Here is a 19,843-nt window from a genome sequence, read left to right as displayed (position 1 = left end):
ATAAAGGCCCTCCCAACAAAGAAAAGCCCAGGACCAGATGGATTCACTGCTGAATTCTACCAGACATTTAAAGAAGAACTAATCCCATTTCTTCTCAAACTATTCAGAACAATCAAAAAAGAGGGAATCCTCCCAAATTCTTTCTATGAAGCCAGCATCACCTTAATTCCTAAGCCAGAAAAAGATGCAGCATTGAAAGAGAATTACAGACCAATATCCCTGATGAACATAGATGCAAAAATCCTCAATTAAAATTCTCGCCAATAGAATGCCAACAACACATCAGAAAGATCATCCACCCGGACCAAGTGGGATTTATCCCTAGTATGCAGGGAAGGTTTAATGTGTGTAAAACAATCAATGTGATACACCACATTAACAGACTGTAGAAGAAAAACCATATGATTCTCTCAATAGATGCCGAGAAAGCATTTGATAAAATACAACACCCTTTCATGATGAAAACTCTAAGCAAACTGGGTTTGGAAGGAACATTCCTCAATACAATCAAAGCAATATATGAAAAACCCACAGCCAACATCCTATTGAATGGGGAAAAATTGGAAGCATTCTCACTGAGATCTGGTACCAGACAGGGATGCCCACTCTCACCACTGCTATTCAATATAGTTCTGGAAGTTCTAGCCAGAGCTGTTAGGCAAGAAAAAGAAATTAAAGGGATACAAATGGGGAAGAAAGAACTCAAACTATCCCTCTTTGCAGATGATATGATTCTTTACTTAGGGGACACAAAGAACTCTACTAAGAGACTATTGGAACTCATAGAGGAGTTTGGCAAAGTAGCAGGGTATAAAATCAATGCACAAAAATCAACAGCCTTTGTATACACAGACAATGCCATGGCTAAGGAAGAACTTCTAAGATCAATCCCATTCACAATAGCTACAAAAACAATCAAATACCTTGGAATAAACTTAACCAAGGCCGTTAAAGATCTCTACGATTAAAATTACAAAACCTTAAAGAAAGAAATAGAAGAGGATACCAAAAAATGGAAAAATCTTCCATGCTCATGGATTGGAAGAATCAATATCATCAAAATGTCCATTCTCCCAAAAGCAATTTATAGATTCAATGCAATACCAATCAAGATACCGAAGACCTTCTTCTCAGATCTGGAAAAAAATGGTGCTGAAATTTATATGGAGGCACAAGAGACCTCGAATAGCTAAAGCAATCTTGTACAACAAAAACAAAGCCGGAGGCATCACAATACCAGATTTCAGGACATACTACAGGGCAGTTGTAATCAAAACAGCATGGTACTGGTACAGAAACAGATGGATAGATCAATGGAATAGAATTGAAACACCAGAAATCAATCCAAACATCTATAGCCAACTTCTTTTTGATCAAGGATCCAAAACCAATCCCTGGAGTAAGGACAGTCTATTCAATAAATGGTGTTGGGAAAATTGGATTTCCACGTGTAGAAGCATGAAGCAAGACCTCTACCTTTCACCTTACACAAAAATTCACTCAACATGGATTAAAGACTTAAATCTTTGACCTGACACCATCAAATTATTAGAGAGCATTGGAAAAACCCTGCAAGATATAGGTACCGGCAATGACTTCTTGGAAAACACCCCAGAAGTACAGGCAGTCAAGGCCACAATTAACATTTGGGATTGCATCAAATTGAGAAGTTTCTGTACTGCAAAAGAAACAGTCAGGAAAGTGAAGAGACAACCGACAGAATCGGAAAAAATATTTGCAAACTATGCAACAGATAAAGGGTTGATAACAAGAATCTACAACAAAATCAAGAAACTCCACAACATCAAAACAAACAACCCACTTAAGAGATGGGCCAAGGACCTCAATAGACATTTTTCAAAAGAGGAAATCCAAATGGCCAACAGACACATGAAAAAATGTTCAAGATCACTAGCAATCAGGGAAATGCAAATCAAAGCCACAATGAGGTTTCACCTCACCCCAGTTAGAATGGCTCACATTCAGAAATCTACCAACAATAGATGCTGGAGAGGATGTGGGGAAAAAGGGACACTAACCCACTGTTGGTGGGAATGCAAATTGGTTAAGCCACTATGGAAGTCAGTCTGGAGATTCCTCAGAAACCTGAATATAACCCTACCATTCAACTCAGCCATCCCACTACTTGGAAATTACCCAAAGGAAATTAAATTGGCAAACAAACAAGCTGTCTGCACATTAATGTTTATTGCAGCTCAATGCACAATAGCTAAGACCTGGAACCAACCCAAATGCCCATCAACAGTAGACTGGATAAAGAAATTATGGGACATGTACTCTATAGAATACTATACAGCAGTCAAAAACAACGAAACCAGGTCATTTGAAACAAGATGGAGGAATTTGGAAAACATCATGCTGAGTGAATTAAGCCAGTCCCAAAGGGACAAATATCATATGTTCTCCCAGATCGGCGACAACTAACTGAGCACCAAAGGGGAAACTTGTTGAAATGAAATGGACACTATGAGAAACAGTGACTTGATCAGCTCTTGTCCTGATGGTTGATGTACAATGTAATACTTTATCCATTTTAGTATTTTTTTTTTGTTCTAGTACTGTTGGTTGAACTCTGTAATTAACACACAATTATTCTTAGGTGTTTAAATTTTAACTGAAAAGTGATCCCTGTTAGGAATTTGGAAAACATTATGCTGAGTGAAATAAGCCAATCCCAAAGGGACAAATACCACTTGTTCTCCTTAATGGGTGACAACTAACTGAGCACCAAAAAGGAAACCTGTTAAAGTGAAATGAACACTATGAGAAACGGTGACTTGATCAGCCCTCACCCTAACTGTTGATGAGCAACTTGATATGTTATCCCTCTTAGTATTTTTTTGTTTGTTCCACTTAATACTTTTGGTTGAATACTGTAATCAATACACAATTCTTCTTAAGTGCTGAAACTTAACTGAAAAGTGATTGCTATTAAATATAAGAGTGGGAATAAGAGAGGGAAGAGATGTGCAATTCGGGACATGCTCAAGCTGACTTACCTCAAACGGTAGAGTTAGAAACATACCAGGGGATTCCAATTCAATCCCATCAAGGTGGCATGTACCAATGCCATCTCACTAGTCCCAGTGATCAATTTCTGTTCACAATTGATCATAATGATAGGGCTAAGAACCAAAGGGATCACATAAACAAGAATAGTGTCTGCAAATACTAGCTGATAGAATAAAAAAGGGAGAGAATGATCCAACATGGGAACTGAGATACACAGCAGACCCATAGAATGGCAGATGTCCTAAACAGCACTCTGGTCAGAATCAGCCTTTAAGGCATGTGGAGCCAGATGAAAAGCCCATGAGAGTATTTCAGGCATGGAAAGCCAAGACACTCTGGGAAAAAAAAAAAACTAAATGAAAGATCTCTGTGAGTGAGATCCCAGTGGAAAGAACGGGTCATCAAAGAAGGAGGTACCTTTCTCTGAAGGGAGGAAAGAACTTCCACTTTGACCATGGCCTTGTCTAAAAATTATCAGAGTCAGTGAACTCAGGGGGCTTCCATAGCCTTGGCAGCTCATGACAAGAGCCTAGGGTGATTACTGATGCCATAGACAGGATTGTCAATTTGTTAAGTGAACAACAGGAGTCACTGTGCACTTACTCCTCATGTAGGATCTCTGTCCTTAATGTGCTGTACATTGAGATTTAATGCTATAACTAGTACTCAAACAGTATTTTTCACTTTATGTTTCTGTGTGGGAGCAAACTGTTGAAATCTTCACTTAATGTATGCTAAACTGAACTTCTGTATGTAAAGAGAAACAAAAATGAATCTTGATGTGAATGGAAGGGGAGAGGGAGTGGGAAAGTGGAGGGTTGCAGGTGGGAGGGACGTTATGGGGGGGAAGCCATTGTAATCAATATTCTGTACTTTGGAAATTTATATTCATTAAATAAAAGCCCACGAGAGTATTTCAGGCATGGAAAGCCAAGACACTCTGGCAAAAGATCTCTGCGAGTGAGATCCCAGTGGAAAGAACAAGTCATCAAAGAAGGAGGTACCTTTCTCTGAAGGGAGGAGAGAACCTGCACTTTGACTATGGCCTTGTCTAAACAAGATAAGAATCGGAGAACTCAGAGGGCTTCCATAGCCTTGGAAACTCATGACTGGAGCATAGGGAGACTACTGATGCCATAGACAGGAGTGTCAATTGGTAAAGTCAACAACAGGAGTCACTGTGCACTTACTCCTCATGTAGGATCTCTGTCCTTAATGTGCTGTGTATTGAGATTTAATGCTATAATGAGTACTCAAACAGTATATTTCACTTTGTGTTTCTATGGGGGTGCAAACTGTTGAAATCTTTACCTAATGTATACTAAACTGATCTTCTGTAAAAAAAAAAAAAAAGAAATTGTCAACTCTCAACTTGACTCTCACTGGGATTAAACATGACAATAGGTCTGATCTGATTTCATCATCATTTAAAAAAAATCATCTATTATTTTTCACTTTATGTTTTTGTGTGAGAGCAAACTTTTGAAATCCTTTCTTAATGTATACTAAGCTGATCTTCTGTATATTAAGATAATCGAAAATGAATCTTGATGTGAATGGAAGTGGAGAGGGAGTGGGAAAGGGGAGGGTAGTGGGTGGGAGGGACGGTATGTGGGGGAAGCCATTGTAATCCATAAATCGTACTTTGGAAATTTATATTCATTAAATAAAAGTTAAAAAAAATAAATAAATAAATAAAGAGGAACTAATTCCCTAATCTCAGTTCTTCTCAAAGTATTCAAAACAATTAACAGGGAGAAAATCCTCTCAAATTGATTATATGAGGACAGCATCACCTTAATTCCAAAAGCCAGAAAAAGATACAACAAAGACTGATAATCACTGACATTTATCCATGATGAACAGAGCAAAAATATTCAACAAAATATCACATAATTGAATCAAACAAAACTTCAGAAATATTGTTCACCTGGAACAAGTGGGATTTATCGCCAGTACACAGAAAAGGTTCAACATATGGATATCAATATAAATGACACATCACATTAACAAACAAGTAGAATAAAACCATATGATTATGTCAATAGATGTAGAAAGTCATTTGATGAAAGACAACATCATCTCATGATAAAAACCCTTATTTCTTACCACCATCAAGGCAATATATGACAAACACACAGCAAGCCTCATACTGAATGGGAAAAGCTGGAAGCATTTCCACCAAGATCCAGAACCTGACAAGGATGTCCACTCTCACCATTGCTATTTAATATAGTTCTGAATGTTTTAGCCAGAGGCATAAGGCAAAAAAAAAAATCAAAGGGAAAGGAGGAAGTCAAATTGTCACTGTTTGCAAGATGGCATAATTATATATATATATAGAATTATATATATATATATTTATATATATATATTAAACCAAATGACTCCACCAGGAGACTATTAGAACTCATCACAGAGTTTGACAGTGTTGCAGAATATAAAACCAATGCACAAAATCAATATCCCTTGTATACACAATGCCATGGCTGAGAAAAACTTGTAAGATCATTACTATTCACAGTAGTTCCAACAAACTTAAATACTCTGGAATAAATTTAATCAAATATAGGAGAGATCTCTATAATCAAAATTACAAATCAATAAAGAAAGAAATAGAAGATGCCACAAAAAATGGAACACTCTTCCATGCTCATGGATTGGAATAATTAATATCAAATGTCCACTATATCCATTGCAACTTACAAGCTCAGTACAATGTCATTCTTCTCATATGTAGAAGAATGATGCTAAAATTAATATTTAAACAACAGAGACCTGGATAGCTTAAACAACTAAAACAAGACTGGTGGCATCAAAATACCAGATTTCAATACAGAATATACAGGGTAGTTATAACCAAAACAGCCTGGTACTAGAACAAAAATAGAAATGTTGACAAATGAAAAAGAATTAAAATACAAGAAACTAACCCACACATCTACAACCAACTAATCTTTCACAAATGAGCTAAAATTAGCCCCTGGAGAAAAGACAGTCTCTTCACCAAATGGTGCTGAAAACATTAGATCTACACATATAGAAGTGTGAAACAAGACCCTACCTTACACCTTATACAAAAATTAACTCAAAATGGACCAAAGACCTAAATCTAGGACCTGATACCACCACATTACTAGAGGAAAATATTGGTGAAACCCTTCAATGCATTGGCATAAGCAAAAACTTCATGAAAAAAGCCTCAGAAGCACAGTCAGTAAAAGCAAAAATATAGAAAAATGAGATTACATTAAGCTAGGAAGTTTCTGCACTGCAAAGCAAACACTCAAAAAACATGAAAGACAACTGACAGAATGGGAAAATTTTTTTGAAATTATGCAATAAAAGACCAATATCCAGAATTTATTAAGAACCCAAGAAACTCAACAACAAAACAAAAAATCCAGATAAGAAATGGCCAAAGGACATAAACAGTTACTTTTCCAAGGATGAAATGGCCAATGATGAAAAAATGCTCAGGATCACTAGCCATCAGGGAAATGCAAATAAAAACCACAATGAAAGGATAGCACTGTAACATAGTGTGTAAAGCCACTGCCTGCAAAGTGAGCATCCCTATGGTCACCACTTTGAATCCCCATTGGTGCATTTCTGATCCAGCTCCCTGCTAATGTACCTGGGAAAGCAATGGAAGCTCTCTTATGTCCTTGAACCTCTATATTATGTGGAAGGTCCACATGAAGCCCCCGGCTCCTGCCTTTGACCTGTCCCAGTCCTGACCATTGGAACTATTTGGGGAGTGAACAAATAGATGGAAGACTCTCCCTCTGCTTCTTCTCTTCCTTCAATGTAATCCTGGCTTTAAAATAAATCTTTAAAAATAACTACAATAGGGAGCCAGTGCTGTGGCATAGTAGGTAGAGCTGCCACTTGCAGTGCTAGCATCCTATATGGGCACCAGTTCGAGTCTCAGAAGCTCCACTTCTGATCCAGCTGTCTGTTATGGCCTGGGGAAGCAGCAGAAGATGGCCCAAGTCCTTGAGCCCCTTCACCCATGTGGGAGACCTGGAAGAAGCTCCTGGATCATGGTTTCAGATTGGTGCAGCTCTGGCCATTGTGGCCATCTGGAAAGTGAACTAGTAGATGAAGACTTCTTTCTTTCTCTCTCTCTCTGGAAAGTGAACTAGTAAATGGAAGACTTTCTCTCTTTCTCTCTCTCTCTGCCTCTGCCTCTCTGTAATTCTGCCTTTCAAATAAATAAATATTTACAAAAAAGAACAATGAGGATTTGCCTCATCGTAGTTTGAGACTATATCATCCAAAAGTCAAGAAAAGGTAAGTGCTGATGAGTATGTAGAGGAAAATACACAATAATACACTATTTATGGGAATGTAAAGTAGCACAACCATTATTGGAGACAATATGTAGATTCTTCAGCAATCTGACAATATATCTACCTTATGACACAGATATCCACTCCTGGAAATTTAAGCAAGGGAAATGAAATCAGCACATGAAAGTGTTATCTGTATCCACATGTTTATTGCAGCTCTCTTTACAAAAGCTAATATGTGGAATCAAACTAGATGTCAATCAACTGATCATGTGATAAAAAAAAATAAGTTATATATACACTATTGAACAGTACTGGACCTTAAAAAAATAATGAAAACGTATCTTTGGCAATAAAATGCATCAAACTAAAAATCATTATACTCAATAAAATAAGCTACTCCCCAAAAAAGACACATACCTATGTTTTCCCTGATTTCTGGTAACTAATATACAGAGTACAAAAATAAAATGTATATGAATAAAACTGACATTTTGAGATTTGATTATTGTTACAGCCCTTGTCTATATTCTTGAGGCATAGTATTCTTATGGTATTTTTTTCTATTTATCAATTGTTGAATTTTTACTTGGTGGAAACTTGTTATTAAACTTGTGATTATAACATAAACTGAAAGTATGTTATTGTAAAAGTTAAAAGGAACATAAAAAAGGATAGAGGGTAAAATGTTGGGACTATGGATAGGTGAGTGGTAGGGTGAGAAGTATCATGCCCCTAAGTCTGTATATATGAAACACATGAAATTGGTTCACCTTATGAAAAATTTTATAGAATAATTGGATTTTAAATAGAAACAAAAAGAATAAAGCACTTAGAAAAAAATGTAACCAAGGGAATAAAATATCTCAAATCTGAGAACAATAAAGGATTACTGAAAGGAATCAATGCTCATACAAATAAATGGAAATAAATACTCTGTTCATGGATTATAAAGTATATACAATAAATCAATATGATCCTAAGTGACTTAGAGATTGAAATGATTCTTTATAACACTCCAATAGTTATTTTTGTAGAAAATAAAATAGAATATACAGAAAACTCTATGGCATGTCAAAGATCCAAATATCCAAAATATTATTAAAAATAAGATCAAAGTGGGATGTTTCACATTCCCTTAATTGAAAAGCAAAAGTAATCAAAAACTGTAGTATTAGCATAAAAACAGATACACTTGAAAAACCTAAGCAGCTCCAAGCTCCTGATTCCTGGCTTTAGCCTGGCATAGCCCCAGCCATTGAGGCCATTTGGGCATTGAACCAATGCATGCAAAGTTTCTCTCTCACTCGCTCGCTCTCTCGCTCTCTCTGTAACTCTGCCTTTCAAATAAATTTTTAAAAGTCTTTAATTTTTTTAAATTTTGAAGAACAAAGTGTTTTTATTTGAAAAAAGCATAATATTGTAATTGAAACATATCCTGAGGAATTCACAAAAAAAAACAAAAATTCACAATGTAGCAGAATATAGAATAAAGATACAAATATCAATTACATTTCTGTATAGTAGCAATGAACATTATGAAAATATAATTAACATTAACATTCAAGATAGCATCAAAGTGAAAATACCACTAAGAAATTTAAGAATAAAAACACTGAATTTTGTAATGGAAAAATAAAAATTATAGGAACATATAATTTTTAAAATCAGTTACTTCAATAAGACATTTAATAATGCAAAAAGATATGATTACTATTAGTCATTGGGTAAATGCAAACAAAACCTAAAGATATCACTTAATATTCAGTAGGATGATTCTGATTCAGCCATAGATAAATGCTGACTGAGACAGATGGACAACATGGAACCCTCATACACTTTCAGTAAAATAGTGCAACCATTGTGAAAAATAATTTGCAGTTTCTTAGCAAGTTCTACATAGGATTATTTCTTAACTCAGCAGTTTCTCTCCTGTATGCCAAAAGATAAAAAATCCACTTGCTCACGTCTGCTCACTGCAGCAATATTTATGAAAGCCAAATGTGAAATCAACTCAAATACTGAATGTAAGAATAACAATGTGTAATATATCTTTTATAATGGTACACTATCTGGCAATAAAAATTAATTAACAAATTACCAACTACAAAAGTAAAAACTCAAGAGAAGAAATTAAAACCAAAACCCCACATACTGCAAGATTGTACAATTTCAATTATAGGATATGTCCATGAAAGGCCATTCTCTGGAGATAGACTTCAGATTAGTGCCTGTCTGGGGCTGATGGTAAATGAAACTTTACTGTAAGTAATATGAAGAATTGTGGGATTATTGAAAACATGTTAATATTATAATATGGTTATGATTATGTATACTGCCAGTACAGTACAAAGCAAAGAACATTCACCTAAATCAAGGGACAGTTAGGACTGAGCAGATAAACTCTTAAGTTTGGGCTTCACAGAAGAAACTGAATACCAACAAATATGGGAGAGTTTCACCTATTTTGTGGAACATGAAACTAATATACTCACTTTGGTTCAAAACTACTTAAAACCATAAATATGAGGAGCCTTACAATTCATAGACAATGTTTAGAATGAAATAATATGCATGTTTCAAGGAATTTTTCACCAAAATTAATCTGCTATTTAGTTCATTATTTCTTGTTTGATATTGTCCTAATTCAAATTAATACCATACACACTTAGAGAACCACTTCACTTTGCTTATGTGAAACAATTCAAAAGATTATTAATTACAAATTTAAGCTAAAATACTGCCTCCTAATTGCTCCACTTTTCCTGGGAAAATACCAATTCAGTTATTTTCAGATTATCTTTGTCTTAATAAAATATTTCCAAAGATACTAATAGTAGTTATGACGCTAATTTAAATATTTTGATATTTCTTAATATTACACACCCAGTAAGATGCTGTTCTGGGTTCATATTTTGTTGACAATAATTATACATATCTACAGGTAACAGTGTGAAATTTTAATCACATATACAATGTGTAATGATCAAATCAAGATACATTTTCCCTTCTATGACATTACACCTCATAATCAGAGCCTTGGAATATCTTCCTTCTATTTGCTCATAAAATAATGAATGTATTACTGTAAACTATGGTCACCCCACTATTCTATGTAATACTAAGACTTTAATCCTATAATCTAACTCTGATTTGGTACCAAGCACTCCAAGTAGTTTTTACAAGCTTCTTAATTAATTAGTTTGAAAGAAAAAAAGACAAACACACATATACACAGACAGGGAAAGAGAATATTCCCTTCCACTGAGAATATTCCCATCACAAATGCCTAAAACAGCTTTGGATATATCGTACCTCAACAATGATTCAGATATGACATCAAATGCACAGGTGACAAAAGGAAGTAAGACTACAAAAAACTAAAAGACAAAAAAATAAAATCTGTGTACTAAAAGGAAAACTAAACAGAGAAAACAAAGAATGGGAGAAAAAGTTGGCAAACATAGTATTATTAAGGGAGTAATACGAAGAAATAAACTCATAAGTATAAATAAAATTGGACAAAGAATCAGATAGTTTTTCCAATCAAGATATGAAAGCACCCAACAGGTATTTTAAAAGGGGCCGCACTGCTAACCAATACCACAATATTATCACCTCACATATGTAGAAATGGCTATTATCAAAAACTAAAAATATAACAAGTACTGAATCAGATCTTTAGAAAAATAACACATAAATTGTCTGAGGGAATGTAAATTGGTAAATTACTATGAAAAACACTATGGGGCCGGCGCCGCGGCCCACTAGGCTAATCCTCCGCCTAGCAGCGCCGGCACACCAGGTTCTAGCCCCGGTCGGGGCGCCGGATTCTGTCCCGGTTGCCCCTCTTCCAGGCCAGCCCTCTGCTGTGGCCAGGGAGTACAGTGGAGGATGGCCCAAGTGCTTGGGCCCTGCACCCCATGGGAGACCAGGAGAAGCACCTGGCTCCTGCCATCGGATCAGCGTGGTGGGCCAGCTGCAGCGTGCCGGCTGCAGCGGCCATTGGAAGATGAACCAACGGCAAAGGAAGACCTTTCTCTCTGTCTCTCTCTCTCTCTCTCACTGTCCACTCTGTCAAAAAAAAAAAAAAAAAAAGAAAGAAAGAAAAAAAAAGAAAAACACTATGGAAGTATCCCAAATAAAATTAAAAACGGAACACATGACAAAGTAATCCCACTACTGGATGTGTATCCAAAGAAAATAAAATCATTATCTCAAAGGTACACGGGCACATCCATGTTCATATGAGCATTATTCACAAGAACAAGAAATGGAAATAACATGGTCAATAGATGAATAGAGAAAAACATGATACGCATGCACACAATCGAATCACATCCAACAATAAAAGAGAAATTCTAGCATTTTATCACAACATGGATCCAAATAAATTAATGTGCACATCAGGCTGCATGAAGTATGACACAGAAAGATAAATACCACATAATCTCCTGAATTTGTGGAATTGAAGAAAATCAAACTTAATCACAGAACAGAATAGTGGTTTCTAGGGGCTGAGAGTGGAGGAAGTGTGAAGATGTTAGGAGATAAATTAACTCCTTGAGACCTAATATACAGCACAGAAATAATATCAATACACTATTCAATACTCACAACTTATTCAGATCTTAAGTATTATTTTAAAGACTATGCAAGGTGATATGGATATGTTAGTTTGTCTTAATCATCTCATAATAAATATGTAAAAGGGAATTCCAAAAATTTAGTGAAAAACTAGATTAAATGATAAAGTGAATTTCCCGTGGACTTAAAAACACCTCAAATAACATCAGATTGCAGGCCTTGAATATACACAAATTTTGTCAATTTTATCCCAATAACCTTGAAAAATCACCCTATATCAAAATAAAAATTAAAACTTAGAAATCTGGGCTTATATTTTTGGGGTTGAGAAGGTTGTCATGGAACAGAAATAGTTTTTAAAACACCCATAAATGTAATGAGCTAAACTTTCTATTTTGAAAGGTCAAAGACAGCAAACAGCCTACCAAGGGAACGTGTAAGGGCAAAGATGACACCCGAGTACCAAATTACAGTGTGCTCCTGTCCCCCTAAAACCTGAACCACAACACTGAGTGAAATAAAACTACTTTGTTTTTAACTTACTGTCTATGACACTGTTATTTTCAACAGAAAATGAGGTCAGACCTCCAGAATGGGCTATGCTGACAGATCAGGGTCCGTGAATTAAGACCTGCTTCTGACATATTCAGAAAACTTGTGGATTCATGTCACCCCTGGAGTAAAAAGAGCAACTGAGGACCCCTTAAACAACAGCTCCTCACTGCATGAACCCTCCACACAGCCCACATTCCCCATAATGACCACCCCGTCCCCTCTGCATAAATGGGGAAGGCAGGGGGCTGCTGCCAGCAGCTGCCCAGAGATGGCCCCTAGGCTGTGAGCAAGAAACGGACAGGACACCTGAAGTCCCCACACTGCAGACCAGAGAGGGCCAAGGGAAGTGTCATTCCAGCAGCGAGATGGGGCCTACGAACTAGAGATGACCTCTGTGAAGCCGGCAACCTGTCAGCCTTTTCTGACAACTTCCACGAAGTCTGCCTTCCCCTCTCCTCAAGCCCCGCCCCACACACTCACCATTTCCAGTGTCATAGGTGGGTGGCGTCCTTCAATGGAAGACGGTCAGAAAACAGCGGACAGAGAGCAGCAAACGCTGACTGCCTTTAGAGATTCCCAACAACAGAGCCCACTCCTAGAACCTCCCTCCACCTCAGAACTGGAAGACTACTGTGGCATCAAGATCCTGCGGGATTACGTAGCATTTACGCCACCGCATCTGACTGAACAGCTTGCATTGCCGTGTGTGTGCACAACGTCTAAAAGACGCAGCCAATCAGAATCCTCCATAGCGCTGACACACGAGTTCAGGTCGTGCCAGATGGAAAAAATAAGAGGAGTCAGGTTCATTTCCAACACTGCGTCCTCTTTGGCTCCAGCCTCCCTGTAGTGGGAGGGAGTTTCTCCTCCCTGGTCCTGCAAACTGCTGGACTCCCTCCCACCTCTTTCTGGAAAAGATCCTATTGGGTGTTGCAGGAACCTCCTTCAGGTCAGTTACAATTTAATGGCTGTTTATTGGCTCAGAGCCATGCTTATTCATATGTGGAACACATTTTTATGTTGAGTCCTCTGTGTTCTTTTTTATTATGAATTTAAAGAATGAATAAAGATATCTCATAATTTAATCCTTTTTTCCCATTTCTCTTGCAAATTTTTTTCTAGTCTGACTACTGTGCTTTAATATTTTCTTTGTTTCTTGCTTGTACTTAGTAATTAAGACTATGAATATATATATATGTATATGATTGGTATTTATAGTAATGTCTTTTACCAGTTGTATTCATTTTTATGGATTACCTCTGTATATAATCATCCAATATATTCATATTTTATGACTTAGAAATTGATCTTTATAATTTATAATTTCTTTTTGCTCCTTTATACCCCTTACTACCCCTGCAATAGAAAGATTATGCAATCTAGCAGTCCCACTCCTGGGTATATATATCTAAAGAAAATTAATTTGGCATACCATCTTTATATTCAAGAAATGGAAAAAAAAACTATCTACAAAATGATGAATGGAAAAAGAAAATGTGCATGCACACAAAGGAAAGCTATTTGATGGAAATGGAGGACACGTTTATCATTTACAACAATATGGATGGATGTGAGACTCCTTATCATATGAAAAATATGCCAAACCCAAAAAGACATGAGCGACATAGTCTCAGTCATATGTGGACTCTAACAAAGTGCTTCTCATAGATGCTAAGAGTATGATGGTGGCTAACAGAAACAGGGAAGAGTAGGAATGAGAAATTGTTTGGGAAAAGTTGTTTAACAGGTACTAGGTGGGCCAGCACTATAGGGTAGCAGGTAAAGCCACCAGTTGCAGCACCGGCATCCCATATGAGTGCAGGTTTGTGTCCTGCATGCTCCACATGCTAATGTGCCTGGGAAAGCAGCAGAAGATGACCCAAGTGTTTGAGCCCCTCTTCCCACTTGGGATACCTAAAGAAAGCTCCAACCCACTGCTGTTGCTGCCATGTGGGGAGTCAACCAGGAAATGGAAGACCTCTCTCTCTTTCTCTCCCTCTATATCTGTAACTTTGCCTTTCAAATAAATAAATACATCTTAAGAAACAGCTATCTATGGCCGGCGCCGCGGCTCACTAGGCTAATCCTCCGCCTAGCGGCGCCGGCACACCAGGTTCTAGTCCTGGTCAGGGCGCCGGATTCTGTCCCGGTTGCCCCTCTTCCAGGCCAGCCCTCTGCTGTGGCCAGGGAGTGCAGTGGAGGATGGCCCAGGTGCTTGGGCCCTGCACCCCATGGGAGACCAGGAAAAGCACCTGGCTCCTGGCTCCTGCCATCGGATCAGTGCGGTGCACCGGCCGCAGCGCACCGGCCGCGGCGGCCATTGGAGGGTGAACCAATGGCAAAAAGGAAGACCTTTCTCTCTGTCTCTCTCTCTCACTGTCCACTCTGCCTGTCAAAAAAAAAAAAAAAGCTATATGTAAGAGGAAGAAGTTCTGGTGTTCCCTTGAATGATAGAGTAGGGTGACTATGGTGATGATAATGGACCATCTATTTTTTCTTAAAAATAGAGTGTTTTGCTCATAAGAAATCACAAATATTTGAAGAGATTGATACTTTAGGAAAAAACATGGTGCAATATAAATATGTATAGTTGTTTTAAGTTAGTAACTTTTTTATTATTATTTGACAGGTAGAGTTATAGACAGAGAGAGAGAGAGAGAAAGGTCTTCCTTCTGTTGGTTTACTCCCCAAATGGCCGCTATGGCTGGTGCTGCACTGATCCAAAACCAGGAGCCAGGTGCTTCTGCTTGGTCTCCCACGCAGGTGCAGGAGCCCAAGGAATTGGGCTATCCTCCACTGCCCTCCCGGGCCACTGCAGAGAGCTGGACTGGAAGAGGAGCAACCAGGACTGGAACCTGGTGCCCATATGGGATGCCAGCACCGCAGGCAGAGGATTAACCAAGTGAGCCCTGGTGCCGGCTTCCTAAGTTAGTAACATTTAAAGACATTTAAATTTGATGTAATTTGTGTTACATAAGAGAATAGTACATAAGAAAACAAATATATATATATGTGTATACTCTTGTAAACATTCATGTATTTATATATCAACATATAAACACATGTATATAAGCATACATATAAATTTAATATCCAAAGTTTGGAAATACTTATATAATTTCAATTGCATTTCTGCATCTGGAGAAATGACTCATATTCATAATTCCCTTATTCCACTCTCCAGTCTGTTATTCCCTTTGTCTTCAGAAAGCTCCTATCATACTTATGGCTGTTTCCCTGATGAAATATTCCAGACTTTTCAGAGCTGAATACTTTTGGACAGAAGACCTCCAAATGCCCACAGCAACTGCAGTCCCATGGAAGACCCATCTCCAAGATGTTTTGTAGTCAAGTAGAGGTCAGGAATGATGTTGTATAGGCTAGCCACCCAAAGTGAACCAATACCACCAGTGTTCCCAATGACCAGGCCAACCATATAAAAAGATATTCAAATCAACTTAAGACATAAGATTGGAAATTCAGTATGATAAAATCAGGTCCAGGAAGGAGGTTCATAGGAACAATCATCAATATCAAAAGAAAGTTTAATATAAGAATTATGAAGAACTAGGGTTGTACTTCTTATAGAGCTTCTGAAAATATTCAACGTAAAGGAAGCAATATATATATATATATATATATATATGTCAACATCTAAAAGAACATATTGGAAATTCAATAAATGTAAGGAATGAATTTGAGAGACTAATTTTCCATTATTAATGTAAATAATTTTTATGGTAGAGGAAAGGAAAAATATAAGACAAAATTCATGAAGAGAAAGATGAAGAAATATGTAAATGCTAAAAAATATACATGAGTTGTAATAAATACCAGTGTAAACTAACAGAGCAGCATTAGTATGAAAGTGTATCATTCTTGAGCTTATAATTTAATAAATGTGTAAAATATGTCATTACCATATTTTCTTTTTAATAACCAAATGAACGAATATAATAATTCAATAGAGGATCGTAGCTTGAAATAATGTAAACAAACAAACCAAAAATACAGAAAGAAAATAGGAGAGAACTGTAATTCATCAAAAAATAGGGAACAAAAGTAACTCAAAAAAACAAGGTATACAAAGAAACAAGTTTATAATCCTGAATATATTAAGTTATGCATTAAGATTAAGTGATCCTCATGGGGTGGGCATGATGGTGCAATGTTTTAAGCTAGTGCTTGGGACACCTGTATCATATATCCTTGTGCCTGATTTCAGTCCTAGAGATGCCATTTCTCTGATGGTTTCCTGCAAATGGACATGAAAGGCAACAGAGAGTAGCTCATATTTTTGGGTTCCTCCCTATCTACTCAGATTTGAATGGAGTTTCTGGCTCCTGGCTTCAGCCTCACACAGCCATAGTTGTTACAGGCATTTCAGGGGGTGAAACAGCATCTAAAATATATATCTGCTTCTGTCTCTACTTTCTTGTTATTATGCCTTTAAGTAAGTAAATCCTTAAAAAACAAACAAGGGATCTTCAGATATAATGAAAACCAAATATAGATATATGAATTCTACATGACATGTAACAAAAGTCACTTTATAAAAAATTAAATCTATATTTTTAAGGTATACAGATTTCATGTGCTTCATATATATAGATTTAGGAATACAGTGATAATTCACACTATCCTCCCTCCTGACCATGCTCCAACACTTACTCCTCCCTCTCATATTCCCACTCTCAATTTTTGCAAAAATCTATTTTCAGTGTACTTTTTACTCATAAGATTAACCCTACACTGAATTCAACAAATAGAATGAAGAAAGAAAATATTGTTCCTCACCAGTAGAGACAATGGTTGTAAACAATCTAATAGAGAACTTAAAATCCAATGTCTTGGAGTGAAATGGACATTTTGAGTTCTGATGATTGCTTAAATGTACATTTTCTCTGCTATGATTCATTTGTTGAAAATATGTTAACAAAATGTGTGCTATAATTATGTTACATGAAAATTGTTACAAAAATACACCTATACCTATTTCTTCTATAATCAGACAAAAATTCTGAGACAAAATATGATAGTAATTGGGGCCAGTGCTGTGGCATAGCAAGTAAAGCTGCAGCCTGCAGTGCCAGCATCCCAAATGGGTGCCAATTCAATTCCCATCTGCCCAACTTTTGACCCAACTCTAAGCTATAGCCTGGGAAAGCAGTAAAAGATGGCCCAAGTCCTTGGGCCCCTGCACCCACGTAGGAGACGGGGAAGAAGCACTTGGCTCCTGGCTTTGGATCCGTGCAACTCTGGTCATTGCGGCCAATGGGGAGTGAACCAGTGGATGGAAGACCTCTCTCTCTCTCTCTCTCTCTCTCTCTCTCTCTGCCTCTGTGTAACTCTGCCTTTCAAATAAATAAATATTTCAAAAACCACAATGAAACTTTAAAATGATAGTCATTAAATTGCATTGATTTAATTTAATCTCAATCTACACTACGAAGAAAGGAAACATACTTTATTCCCATCAACAGTTATATTTACTGGTTTGTGTGTTAGTCAATATTTCTTATGTATAGTTATTACTTTTTGCACAAGAGACCTCGAATAGCTAAAGCAATCTTGTACAACAAAAACAAAGCCAGAGGCATCACAATACCAGATTTCAGGACATACTACAGGGCAGTTGTAATCAAAACAGCATGGTACTGGTACAGAAACAGATGGATAGACCAATGGAACAGAATTGAAACACCAGAAATCAATCCAAACATCTACAGCCAACTTATATTTGATCAAGGATCTAAAACTAATTCCTGGAGCAAGGACAGTCTATTCAATAAATGGTGCTGGGAAAACTGGATTTCCACGTGCAGAAGCATGAAGCAAGACCCCTACCTTACACCTTACACAAAAATCCACTCAACGTGGATTAAAGACCTAAATCTACGTCCTGACACCATTAAGTTATTAGAGAACATTGGAGAAACCCTTCAAGATATTGGCACAGGCAAAGAATTTCTGGAAAAGACCCGGGAGGCACAGACAGTCAAAGCCAAAATCAACTATTGGGATTGCATCAAATTGAGAAGTTTCTGTACTGCAAAAGAAACAGTCAGGAGAGTGAAGAGACAACCAACAGAATGGGAAAAAATATTTGCAAACTATGCAACAGATAAAGGGTTAATAACCAGAATCTACAAAGAGATCAAGAAACTCCACAAAAACAAAACCAACAACCCACTTAAGAGATGGGCCAAGATCTTCAATAGACATTTTTCAAAAGAGGAAATCCAAATGGCCAACAGGCACATGAAAAAATGTTCAAGGTCACTAGCAATCAGGGAAATGCAAATCAAAACCACAATGAGGTTTCACCTCACCCCGGTTAGAATGGCTCACATACAGAAATCTACCAACAACAGATGCTGGCGAGGATGTGGGGAAAAAGGGACACTAACCCACTGTTGGTGGGAATGCAAACTGGTCAAGCCACTATGGAAATCAGTCTGGAGATTCCTCAGAAACCTGAATATAACCCTACCGTTCGACCCAGCCATCCCACTCCTTGGAATTTACCCAAAGGAATTTAAATTGGCAAACAAAAAAGCGGTCTGCACCCTAATGTTTATTGCAGCACAATTCACAATAGCCAAGACCTGGAACCAACCTAAATGCCCATCAATGGTAGACTGGATAAAGAAATTATGGGATATGTATTCTTTAGAATACTATACCGTAGTAAGAAACAACGAAATCCAGTCATTTGCAACAAAATGGAGGAATCTGGAACACATCATGCTGAGTGAAGTAAGCCAGTCCCAAAGGGACAAATACCATATGTTCTCCCTGATCGGTGACAACTGACTGAACACCAAAAAGGAAACCTCCTGAAGTGAAATGGACACTATGAGAAATGGTGACTTGATCAGCACAGCCCTGACTGCTGATGGACAACTTAATACATTATCCCTCATAGTATTTTTTTTGTCTGTTCTACTTAATATGACTGGTTTAATTCTGTAATTATCACACAGTTATTCTTAAGTGTTGAAAATTAACTGAAATGTGATCCCTGTTAAACATAAAAGTGGGAATAAGAGAGGGAAGAGATGTATAATTTGGGGCATGCTCGGGCTGACTTGCCCCAATTGGTAGAGTTGGAAACATACTAGGGGATTCCAATTCAATCCCATCAAGGTGGCATGTGCCAATGCCATCTCACTATTCCAAGTGATCAATTTCAGTTCACAATTGATCATAATGAAAGGACTAAGAGTCAAAGGGAGCACATAAACAAGTCTAGTATCTGCTAACACTAACCGATAGAATAAATAAAGGGGAGAGTGATCCAACATGGGAAGTGAGATACTCAGCAGACTCATAGAATGGCGGATGTCCTAAATAGCACTCTGGCCTCAGAA

Source organism: Oryctolagus cuniculus, chromosome 19 (genome assembly GCF_051225735.1).
Source record: "Oryctolagus cuniculus isolate XC-2025 breed Fujian yellow rabbit chromosome 19, ASM5122573v1, whole genome shotgun sequence".
Taxonomy (NCBI): domain Eukaryota; kingdom Metazoa; phylum Chordata; class Mammalia; order Lagomorpha; family Leporidae; genus Oryctolagus; species Oryctolagus cuniculus.
Note: the sequence above shows the minus strand (reverse complement) of the source record.